Here is a 12,539-nt window from a genome sequence, read left to right on the forward strand (position 1 = left end):
TAAGCTCATTTTGGTGCAAAGTAGGAATATTAATCAAACACATAAATTAAAGATATAAAAGACAGTTAAATATTTTAAGACCAGCTTACCATGAAGTAATAGATTGAGGTAAAAACAACACTAATCTGGTAGTCAGGAAATGCAAGCTCTAATTCTAGCTCTGCTCTGTGACTTTCGGCAAGCATCAACTTCTCCACACTTCAGTTTCCTCATCTAAAAAAAAAAACCAAACAAACAACATAATCAGCTAAGACCCACAAACTGTTAAGATTTCAATAGTAAATTGATATTACAATTTTATAGGATTTTTAAAATCTTAGCAAGGTAGTCCTAAAAACTTAAATTCCAATTACACACATATAGTTTACCCATGAACATTGAATTAACTTTCTCATTTGTTTAGCTGATCCCGTAATATTACCTTGCAAGAATACCAACAGACTTCGGTCCAGATTTTCTACTTCCTTAGTGCCTCAGGGATAAGCTATATTTAAAAGAAAACATTCATATATCTAACTACCACAACATAAATACAGTAGATGCTATCTCAGCAAGCTTCCCTTGCAAAGAGATGAAGATGAGGAGGGAAGAAGAAAAATTAAAAGAAACAGTTCATCTCCTGGGATAGTACCAAAATCTACTGCTACCTTTCTGATTCCCTACCTTTTTGGCCATTTGATTTTTCAGTCCCTAGACCTCAGAAAGGTGGCCACAAGGAAAGCCCTTGGCAGATTAGAATGTACCCAATACTCTCCACTTCCATTAATTTATACACTTACCAGTTATGTTATGTTAGACAACTTTCAATTGCTGTGTTTTAGTTTCTTCATTTATAAAATGGGAATAGTTAGTACTCCCCTAACCTCTTTCACAGGGTTGTTGTGAAGATTAAATGAGAGAACACATGTAAAGATGTAAAGTGCCATATAAATCATTATCATGTGTGATTATCATGTATAAGACTCTATAATTCAAATTACAAAGGAATAAAAGTAAAGCAGTAAGATGTGACAATATATTACTGAGAATGGTATCTGGGTACCAAGAATTCAATAGTAAAAATATCAAACTGTATACCTGAAGAATTATATTTTCTTACTTTACTGTCCTTAACTATATATATTGTTAACAGGTAAAATCAGATAAAGCTAAAGAAAATAAAGTATAAATCACATTAAGTTCCATCCATAACATGGACATTTATACTCTCAAAGGTCTCAATTTTAAATTTCAATTAACCTAAATACCTAGGAGCTCCACTGTTTTAATCCTTTATTTAGGGAATATAATATGTATTCAAATTACATTGAGGTCCTTTTAATAGTTCTCAAAATTAAAACCATTTATTTTGGCTTAAGAAATACATTCTTCAAATACATATAATTGTTACATACTAAACTGATGATGAATTCTGGTTAAAGGTACCAGCTTAATGGATTATTTTTATATACAATGCCTAAAGAGTAAATTTTGTTAAAAGTATATTTAAACTTTTAAAAATTGTTTTACTGTACTACTTATAAAGCTAGAGGTAAAAGTATTTACTTCAAAAGTAAATAAAATTTTTACAAGTTCAATGATTTCTAGTTATACACCGCACCAATTGAGATTTCCTAGGGAGTAAGTTTTCTAACAGTAAAAAAAAAAACCATAATAATCACCTACGAAGCTTGTTACCACACCAGAATCTGAGGGTGGGGCTCTAGCATGTGAAACTTCTTAAGCATGCCTAGTAATGGTTCTTTTCCAACACTTCTGTTACTATATATATAACTCTATCATGGATTTCATTACAAAAGACAATTGCACCTTTGAAGTAATACGTGTCCAAAAATGTATTTTTGTAATGCCTCTAGAAAATTCGATTTCTATATTTCTAAATGTCATCATTCCATTTCAAAACAGCAACACAATTATATTTTTTCTTACGAAATAATACATATCCCAGAGTCTGATATTCAGTACAAAAATGTAATTTTAAATAACTCCATCAACTAACATCTAATGCTAAACAATTACTAAGCAAAGTGTATAAGGCATTTCTGATGGGTGCGTTGGGGAGAGTTCATAAACAGTTATGGCCATTACCCTAATGGAGCTTAAAGACTAAGGAAGGAGACAGGACATATACAAGAATGCAGTATTTATCACAGGGTTGACTATCAACCTCACCCTTTCAGTACACAGCCAAGGAATCAAAAATAATTAAGTAGATGCCTGACAGCCAAAATGGATGCCACAAAGTTCATCCTGTTCTCACAGAGAAGGCTCACACATTCCCATGTAGAGTTTATTCTTATTTCTGTGCAATTAGTGAATTTGGTTTTAGTCCTCAGCAAATGAAGAAGGCAGGAGTCTCTCGATATGGGAAGAGTAAAAAATATCTTTTAAAAGGGGAGGCAGGGCATAAAACTCTAAAAGCATAGTAAGACAAAATAACTTAGCCTAGCAGCAAAAGTCACTTATACATCAATAGTCTTGAAAGGTACTTCAGTACTGAAGCTAGCTAGTAAGACAGGCAATCTACAGAAAAATCTAAAACCTGGCAAGGTAGACCAGGTGGACGTCAATAACCCCTAAGATGGCTGCTGGAAGACCTTTACCCACAAAGATTCTGCCATTCAAAAAATTTTCTCTGGAAGGCAGGAGAAACCCTGGATATTCCTCAAGGACTTTATCACTGGACCCTCCCAGGGGACTGATGGGTGGAGTAATCAATCAAAATGGTGAACAGCTGGAACTCCTCCCCTGCCATTAGTAAAGGGGTGAAATAATAGTTCAAAAAGCAGGCCCAAAGCCTGAATTTGCACACTCGCTCTCTCTCACTTTTAAATCCCTGTTCCTGTCTTCTGTGCCCTGCTCTCGCCGTTTTTCCTCTGCCATGATGGCCATGCAAGTAAGCATTTATAATCTATAATGGCGAATTGTAGTCTGTAAATCAACCTTTCTCACTTTTCAGCCCCTTCCTCTCTACCTGGAACCCATGGTCTGTTATTTTCTCCCATTTCTCATCCCTCCCTGCCTGAATAAATTACTAGCCTAACCCACCCAATGTGCTCTTTTTTTTTTTTTTAAATATTTATTTATTTAATCCCCCCCCCCCCAACCCCGGTTGTCTGTTCTCTGTGTCTGTTTGCTGGTCTTGTTTCTTTGTCCGCTTCTGTTGTCGCTAGCGGCACAGGAAGTGTGGGCGGCGCCACTCCTGGGCAGGCTGCAGTTTCTTTCGTGCTGGGCAGCTCTCCTTACGGGGCGCACTCCTTGCATGTGGGGCTCCCCTACGCAGGGGACACCCCTGTGTGGCAGGGCACTCTTTGCGTGCATCAGCACTGCGCATGGGCCAGCTCCACACAGGTAAAGGAGGCCAGGGGTTTGAACCGCGGACCTCCCATGTGGTAGACAGACGCCCTAACCACTGGGCCAAGTCCGTTTCCCCCAATGTGCTCTTGAAATTCATTTCTGCAACAGTCAAAAACCTAAACAAAATCTGATAACAATACTTCACAATTATAATTATAAATGTCCCAAAAGTAATGTCAACAGTTATATCATATGGAGGATACTCTACTACTGAAAATATTTTTTACAAATTTTTCATCAAAAAGTATTCAAATAAAGTGATTTGAAGTTTGTTTAAACAGGGTTCTCATTTCCCTTAAAATGCTAAATAAATTTTTAAAATAGGAGTATTATAAAGTATATATGTGCATACATGTACATCATAACTCAGACGTTGTGGAACAGTATCAACTTCAAACATTCTCTTGCCTATGTAAACCATCCAAACGTTCTAAAAACCTAATGTTTTAGGGTAAACTACATTTCCCATATTGTTTATATTTGAAACAGTACAAACTTCTTTGCCAAACATGTATTACTACTGTTTTTCAAAATATGGCTGGCTTACACAATAAGTATTCCATTAATTTAAAGAAAGTAGAGATTACTTTAAGTGAGATACTACTTAAGGCTTTCTTTGACCATCCATTTATGAGAAAGCATATGAAAAAAATGGTCTGGAATGTGACTGATGTGCACAGAGGACAATGAATAAACTAGAAAAGCCAGATGGAAGAGTACATGAATGAGAATATGTACTCTACTTGTAGTCCTCTATAAGTATTTAAAATGTAATAATGTATTAAATTTTGTAATTCAAAATAATGAAGGAAAAGGGGTGAAGAAAAACAAAGTAATTTATACCTGGCTCTGGAATGTACTATTATTTTACTGGGCTTCCCCAATTTTGTTTTTCATTTATTTCTTAGATGTTCGTATGAAATTTTTTTTTAAAAATACAGATTTAGCATTAAAAAGGGAAAAGCCCCTCTAGACAGCCTCTTAATCCTACTCCTCTTCCACACAATAAGCACTGTTAAAACTAGGTGTGCAATGTCCCAGACCATTTTCTATATATTTATAAACTTATGTCTGCACACACACAAATATTGAATTGACTAGAAGTCATTTGGTTGCAGGTGACCAAAAGTCCAAGTCATTACAATTTAAGCAAAGGTAATTTGCTAGATTGGAAAAACCTGGCAGTATACTAGTCTTAGGTAAAGAATGATCTCGGGAAACAAGCAATGTAATCAGCCCTGGGTACTCTTCTTCTCTTGGCTTCCTTATTGAGCTCCACATGGCCTAAGTAATTATTATCTCTAAGGCAGGAATTCTTAACAAGGGGTCAGTGAGACTGAATTTAAATTTAAAAAACATTATTCTTGTGGGGACGTGTTGGTGTGATATATTTATTAAATAATACACAGTATAGCGTGGACTTAGTAAGAGGTCCACGGTTTTCACCTGACTGGCAAAGGGATCCATGGAACAAAAAGGTTAAGAACTCCTGTTCTAGGGCATCAAGATAAAAAATTACATTATCTTTCAACAACCCCCCTCCAATTAAAAAAACAGAAAATCTTGATATTCTCTTTAAAAACCTATCTCAACTATCACTGCAGTTAATAAAGATAAGCAGGCAGAAACATCACTGGATATAATAGCTGAAAAGAGAGAAAATCTGAGCATTCAGAAAAACCTCTCCTCCATACCCTATTCAGCAGTGAAAAACAGTAACAACGACAAAAACGTTATGTAGAGAAGAAGAAAACCTTAAAAAATCAATAACAGGCAATCTTAGTGAGGCCTGAGATACTAAACTGAAAATACAAGAGCATGTTATCATGAAAGAGAGAAGTAAAGGGAGGGAGGAGGTGGGGAAGAAATAATTTTTGAAAATAAGAGAAAACATTACTGAGTTTTAAAAAACAGATTTGAATATTCAAAATCAAAGGCTTCCCAAATGCCAGGCAAGATTGTTAGTGGGAGGAGAATATAAAAGATAGTACCTACAACTTAACCAAATAAAATTTTAAGGTTTAAAAGTTAAAAGTGAAATGTTACAAAAAAGGTAGACAGAGAGAGGTACCTATGAGAGGATTCAATTTTTCGTCCGCAACACCAACTAATTTCAGATATTTTATTCACAACTAAATGCTGGAAGACCATGAATAATAATTATAGAGTTTTGAGGGAAAAGTAGTAACCCAAGAATTAATTCTATATCCAGAAAAACTATCATTTATATGTGAGGAAGAAACGTTAATTTTAGATATACAAGGATTCAGAGAGCATGTTGTATAAATATTCTTTCTAGGGGAAAAAAAAAGTTTAAGTAAATACTTCAGCAAAATCAAATTTCAATTAGGAAAAAAGAACTCAAGAAAGCGAATAAGATAATATGCAACACATAACTGTGGACTATAAAATCTACAAAATAGAAATATGCAAATATTATTGTTAATATGGTTAAGAAAGTAGAAGTGAATGAACAAGGGGGACGTGCAACATGACAAATGGCTAATAATGATTAATATATAAGAAGCTTTTATTAAATAAAAATTAACAATGGAGAAACAGGAAAGATGACAACTACAACAAAATTCTGCAAGTTGGAAAGCAGCTAAATAAGAAGTAACTAACCTTGCAGACAAAATAAAACTGACACCCAGGAAAACAGCGGGCAAAGTTGAGAACCAACCCCTTTTAAACCCTGAATCTTCAGAAGGTCTAGGAACTGCAGTTATCAAGTAACTCTAAAATTGGGGAAAGAAGAGGAGGGAAAGCTAGAATAAAGAGAACTTGGAAAAAGCTGTATGAATTTGAGTTAGATGTTAAGATTCCTTTTCCTACTCCATCATGCTAAGTAACCGCTTTTCTAACACAGCAGAAGTCTGGAGGTTTGTTCTCTGCAGAGCATAAAGCATAATCTTTGAAATAGGGGACATCAGGGACAATTGAGAGTGAGCACCATACCAAAAACAGGAAGATTAAATAAACAAACATATAGACAAGCAAATTCTGAACCTTGAGAAAAAGATCCACTCACCCCCTTTTCCTCCTTCTATAGGTTGGCTCATTGGCTAAAACAGTTCTACTCATAGTATGATCTGCTGATGGTCCAGGAACCACTACCAGTCCATGACAAGACATATATAGAAATTGAGCGCACGCTACTATAGCAATTTCACAGGGTTAAATTTATGTCTGCTTATTCTGATAATAAAAATTTGGCCTTGTGTTTCACGTGTTCATTTTTAAATTTCACTTTTCTATTAATTTATTTTTATTGTATTTTACAAAAGTATCCATTTGTAAGAGATTAAAGTAAAAAAATTGGGGGGCTTCACCAGTCAGTGTGCGAAGCACTGGGCCAGTCTTAAGTCTGACCAGATCCATATACGGAGCTTCCCAGAGTGAGGATCAAAGCTTTGTCAGAAACCCTTGCATGCGCTCAGAGTTTCCCATTAGCTCCTAGGTCATGAATACACAATCGAGGATCACCAGGCATCTGAGAAAATCCTCTAATATTAGTGCAATATCCACACCAAATGGAAAAAAGCAACTTACAGAAACAGAGACTATGACTGAAGAAGAACTAATTGACTTCTCAGGGTTATTAAGAAACAAGAATAGGATGCTATGAAAAACAAAACACAGAATAAGTAAAAATATGCAATGAAAGTGTTGGAAGGTAAAACAGAGGTAATTTCTCTGAACAAAAATACAAAGAGATGGAAAATAAGAAAGATTAAGAGTAATAATTCAGGGGGCCTAACATTTGCTAACAAGAGTTCTGGATAGAAAGCACAGAAAAAAGAGGGAAGAAATCATCAACAAAATCAATAAAAATAATTCAAGTGAAGAAATGAATTTCCAGAATAAAAATGTGCAAGTGTTCAGCACAGTGAACAAAAACAGACCCACACCAAGGCACATGATTTTAAGTTAGAACTGTGCAGACAAAAAGAACATTCCCAAGTTTCTAGAGAGGGAGAGAGAGGAAAAAACCAGTCAAATAAAGGAGTAAAAATCAGATGGTTTCATGCTTCTCAAAAGAAACAACAGAAGGCCAAAGTTAAAGGAGCGATATCTACAAATTCTGAGGTAAAAGTACTTTCAACCAAGAATTCTATACTTAACCAAGTTATCAGTCAAAGGTATAATGAAATCATAAGGTCTTAAAAAATTTACCTCCTATCCACCCTTTCTCATGTGCTAGAAGATGTACTCCACTAAAATGAAAGAGTAAATCAAAAAAGAGAAAGACACAGGGTACAGGCAATAGGAGATCAAACAGGAGAGAAGTAAAGAATATCCCCAAGATAACAGTGGCAGGAAATTCCAGGATGACATTTGGGCACCAAATCACATTGATGGGAGCAATATGACTCAAAAGGTAAGATATATTAAGGACTGTCATCACCAAGAACCTTACTAACACTGTGACATATTTTTAAACTGAGTACGGAATCCCCAGGTGATCCTAGCCCAGTTTCTTATCCGTATTTTGACTTGTATTGACATATATGTTGATGTTTCTGCCCGAAGTCTAGATCAGCTGAGGTCTTCGTGAGTTTACAAACTGAAATTACAAACAGCTTATTATCTCACCCAAACATCCAGAAACTGGTCTATACTGTATCTCTGCTAAATCTTCCTAAGGACTCAATCATGACTTTACACACTGATTTCCCCCAAAGGGCCTCTGGTAAACTATCAGAGAAGCTAAAGCCAGACTTTCATCCAAAAATTTTGTTCACCTTAACTTTTCATGAGAACCTTCAAATAATAGTGGCATTATTGCTATTTCCTTGCTAGCTAGAGGAATAGCAAAAGTTAGGCTGGCTACTCAAAATCTCAAAACTAAACAACAATGTTTAGAGTCATAAAAACACAGCTTCGGGAAACAGACTTGGCCCAGTGGTTAGGGTGTCCGTCTACCACATGGGAGGTCCGTGGTTCAAACCCCGGGCCTCCTTGACCCATGTGGAGCTGGCCCATGCGCAGTGCTGATGCGCGCAAGGAGTGCCCTGCCATGCAGGGGTGTCCCCCGCGTAGGGGAGCCCCACGCGCAAAAGGAGAGCCGCCCAGCGCGAAAGAAAGTGCAGCCTGCCCAGGAATGGCGCCGCCCACACTTCCCTTGCCGCTGACAACAACAGAAGCGGACAAAGAAACAAGACGCAGCAAATAGACACAGAGAAGAGACAACCGGGGGAGGGGGGAGGAATTAAATAAGTAAATCTTTAAAAACAAAAAACAAAAAAACACACTTTCAAAGCCCAAGGAAAAAAGTGTATAACTTTTGGTTCATATAATAAATATACCTTCTAAAGGTAATAATCAGGGAAAATATCCACTAAAGCATAGTTTATAAAAATCACAAAATTAAAAATAACTAAACGCCCATATATAAATAAATTACAATTAAATTATGGAACATTACTCAATTTTCAAAACAATATTGTAAACCCACATTTACTAGATAGAAGATATTCAAGATAAATTTAAAAAAAAAAAGGAAAACATAGATTTATTTTGTTCAAATATACATAGATGGATAGAGGATGGATGAATAAACAAATGGACAAACACACACAAACTCAATAAAATGTCAAGAAGAATACATGCATCAAAATGTTTATAGTGATTACTGGTTACCCTAGATCAGTGTTTCTTAAAATACTGTCCTTGGAGCACTATAATCTCCACATTGGCATTCTTCTTTATCATAAAGCAAGCAAACAGCTTATATATGGATGCTATGAAAAATCAATCTCTTTGCCTCTAGATCTCAATGGTATGAAACTTTATCAAAAAGTGGCATGCAATCAAAATTTTGAAATTCTCATACAAACTGACTTCTGCAGTAAATCAACTGAGTTTTTCATGAACAAATTCAAAATTATGTATGCAATGCCAATAAATAATTGACAAATGCTGACACTGAAAGTAGAGAAGAGATCAAAACATAGGCATCATTCAAAAACCGCACTCCTCATATCAACAAGAGAAGACTGTAAAACCAGTCACAAAGTTAATGGCAAACAAAAAACTTAGAAAAACAATCATGCTATTTGATGTCACCCATGCTACAGAAACCCATACTATAACAAAAGTGATTTGTCTGTTGATTTAACAGTTAATTTTGAGTAATGATGTTGACTAGAAAGTAAGTGACAGGGGTCTGCACTCTCAGAATAGAAGTGTGCAGCAAGAATGAGTATGGTTATGCAATAAAAAGTTGCATCTATTTTATACAGAAAACAGATGGTAATGGTATTCAACTTAAAATATGCTTCCTGAATCTTGGAACCTTTTTGGAAAAAACAGTAAAAATTGTAACATCAACCAAATTTCGACTATTAAAAAATATATATACATTCCATATTTTATAAGCTATATGAAGAAATGAACAGCAAGTGAATTATGATTGCATTAGCTAAATAAAAAGTGATTGTATGTAATTCTTTTAGTAAAGCACTGGATTTGATCTGACAAAATTTTATTTAGATTTTTCTCCTATGATGTTATCTTTAACAGTTTGGACATCAGTATAAAATGGAAAATTTGTAAAATAAAATGGGGGTACTTTCTATCATTACATCTGCTCTGGAACAGTTCCTTAATTATTTAACTTAAGAATTACCTGTTTCTTAAGATTATATACATTGTACCATAATACCAAATGGGCCTATTACCTCTTTAGACTTTAGATCTTACAACCATAACAAGTTATTCTGTAGTTTCCGGTCTAATGCTACTTCCTTTAAGGATACAGAATCTTCCTCAATACATACTAATCTTGGCCTTCTCTGAATATCCATTTAAAGGGTAGCCACTATTCACTATTTTATGACAAACTGTCTTATATTGTCATGTCATTTCATTTCTCATTTTTTAAGTTTTAGATTTTTCTTACAACAAATAATTTTATACCACTTCATTCCACTTATTTTAACAGCACAAAAAGGGGATCCTGCTGAAAGAAATAGAATTACTTTACTGAAAGAAATCTTGGTAGAAAGAACCAAAATTTCTATTTGGCTTTCCAAATGCCTTATACATGGATTCACCTAAAATATGCAATCTTATTTTCCACTCCTGCTCCTTCCCCAAAAACCATTTACTGTAACAGGAGAATCAGTTTCCACCCAATCTTGGATCACTGTATAATCATTTCAACACCGGCCTTTTCTTAAACTATTTCCTGTGCCTATCAAAATTCCATTCAAAAGTCATAACTCATCTGAAGCAATACTCCCTTTAAGAAACCTTCCTGAGTTGGTCCTCACCAATTTCCTTCCTATCAGAACTTGGGACTTAAAATCTACACTATACAATTGTGCATTCATTTATCTGCACTCTGTGTTGTATTTTCTGTACATTAACACAAATTCCTCAACTAAACTATAAGCACTGTAAGGCAAAGACCTACTCTTTTTCTTACATTTTCCTAGTGTTAAGCATAACACTCATTATTCTCAACACAACTGATGACCCATCACATATAAAGATATACTATTAAAGAAAGTCCATCATCCACTCAGACTAGTATACAATCTTTGACTATCCAGGTAGTTGGCACATACCTGCACACAGCAGGCACTCAGTGAATGTTTGTAGGCTGAATAAAGGAAGAAATGAGCACATGCATGAATGGCCATTTTTTATAAAATGGAAGAAAGGGGCAAATTGTAGGATGTGAATAATCAAAAATTCAAACTACAAACCTCAAATTCCTAAGGGCTGTACATTCAGAATTCATCCCACTCCAACCAATAGGTATGAAATTTTAAGAACTGGTCTAAGAGACTAGGAAGTATACCAAAGTAGCTGACAGAATCAAAAGAAAACCACTAGTACCACACAACCATGACTCCTGGAACTAAAGTTGGCACTGTCTCCCTCCTTCTCTCATCTCTACCTGACTTCTTCACTTTCTCCTACTGCAGACGGGTTTCTTAAATATGTGGGAAAGAATGTCACTACGATCCTCCCAGATAAACAACTTCAGAGAACAGGGAGCATCTTTCTTTTAGCATTGATAACATCAATTTCAAAGGATTCTGGTTGACTATGCTTAAGTAATAGGCAATCACTGTTACAACAGGGATAGCCAGACTTGGGTTCTAAGTATAAAACTGATGGACAGTCCATCAACCACTTAGAATAAAGGAGGAGTGGTTCCCCAAATGAAGCAATACTGAGCTGGCAAAAACAATTTATGTCTTCTACCAGCCACAACCTTCAACAACCCAATTTTAATTAGGAATTGATTATGATTTCATAACATTTTGAAATCACCTTTCCATAAAGCTAGTATTTATTTTCAGCTAGTACCACTTCTTGAAATGAGACACATATGAAGTTCACTTAATTCTCCTAAGCTTCAAGTCACATATCTTTGTTCTCATATTCTGACACTCATTTCATGTAGTCATACCAACCATGATTTAATATTTTAGCCAGATTTTTCTCACAATCTTTTATGGTAAAATAATCCAAACCCCTCTGGTCAGTGATACAGCAGCCTCTTGTTTACGTTTATTACATTTAAAGATTTCATTCTTTATCCTGTTATTTTTCCTGAGTAGTCTGAATCAAACACAGCAGAGGAAACTTTTGGTATTCAGCATTTACTTTCTCTATTCAGGAACATCATGGCAGCCCTGTGAATCTCACATGGGAAGAGGCCAAGAAAATGTTATGTAATTAGTTATTCAGAAAAATGAATGTTAAGTGATAACCTAGTATCTCAACTCAGTTTTTTTCACTCTCTACTCACTATAATTGTTAAGACATTCATTTCTGATGAAATAAAAATGTGTGCCTTTATGGAAAATGGTGCTGAAAGGAAAGCCATCTGCTGGTGAAGTAGAGGAAAAAACACGGTTGCGATTACGTAAAGTTATGTAAGGAGCTAATGCCTACTTCAACTATTTTAATAGTTACAGACATTATTTTATTCCTAAATTAGACTTATATTTATGCATTCAGTGTATGTGGGGGGATTACTATATGATACTATGATGTCCAAGAATATCTTAAAGATCCCAGGATCTATCCAGCACAAAACAGACACTTGTATTTCAAGAATAGACAAGCCATGTATTTTTACAAAAATACAATATTTTCAATTGTGTTTTAAAGCTTTCCTTATAACACATTGATATGTTGGTGAGTGTTTTATATACCCC

At 35.2% G+C, this 12,539-nt stretch overlaps 1 protein-coding gene across 6 annotated transcripts in view; it reads right to left on the reverse strand.

The window, feature by feature from the left end:
* Positions 1-12,539, reverse strand: part of ZNF518A (zinc finger protein 518A) — a 69,895-nt gene that overhangs the window by 6,695 nt on the left and 50,661 nt on the right. For all 6 annotated transcript variants that reach the window (XR_011649021.1, XM_071215749.1, XM_004456970.3 and 3 more), the window contains one exon: positions 90-213. The gene's annotated coding sequence lies outside the window, so the exon portion shown is untranslated. The remainder of the gene's footprint in view (positions 1-89; positions 214-12,539) is intronic.

The sequence above is a fragment of the Dasypus novemcinctus genome, chromosome 6 (genome assembly GCF_030445035.2).
Source record: "Dasypus novemcinctus isolate mDasNov1 chromosome 6, mDasNov1.1.hap2, whole genome shotgun sequence".
Classification (NCBI taxonomy): domain Eukaryota; kingdom Metazoa; phylum Chordata; class Mammalia; order Cingulata; family Dasypodidae; genus Dasypus; species Dasypus novemcinctus.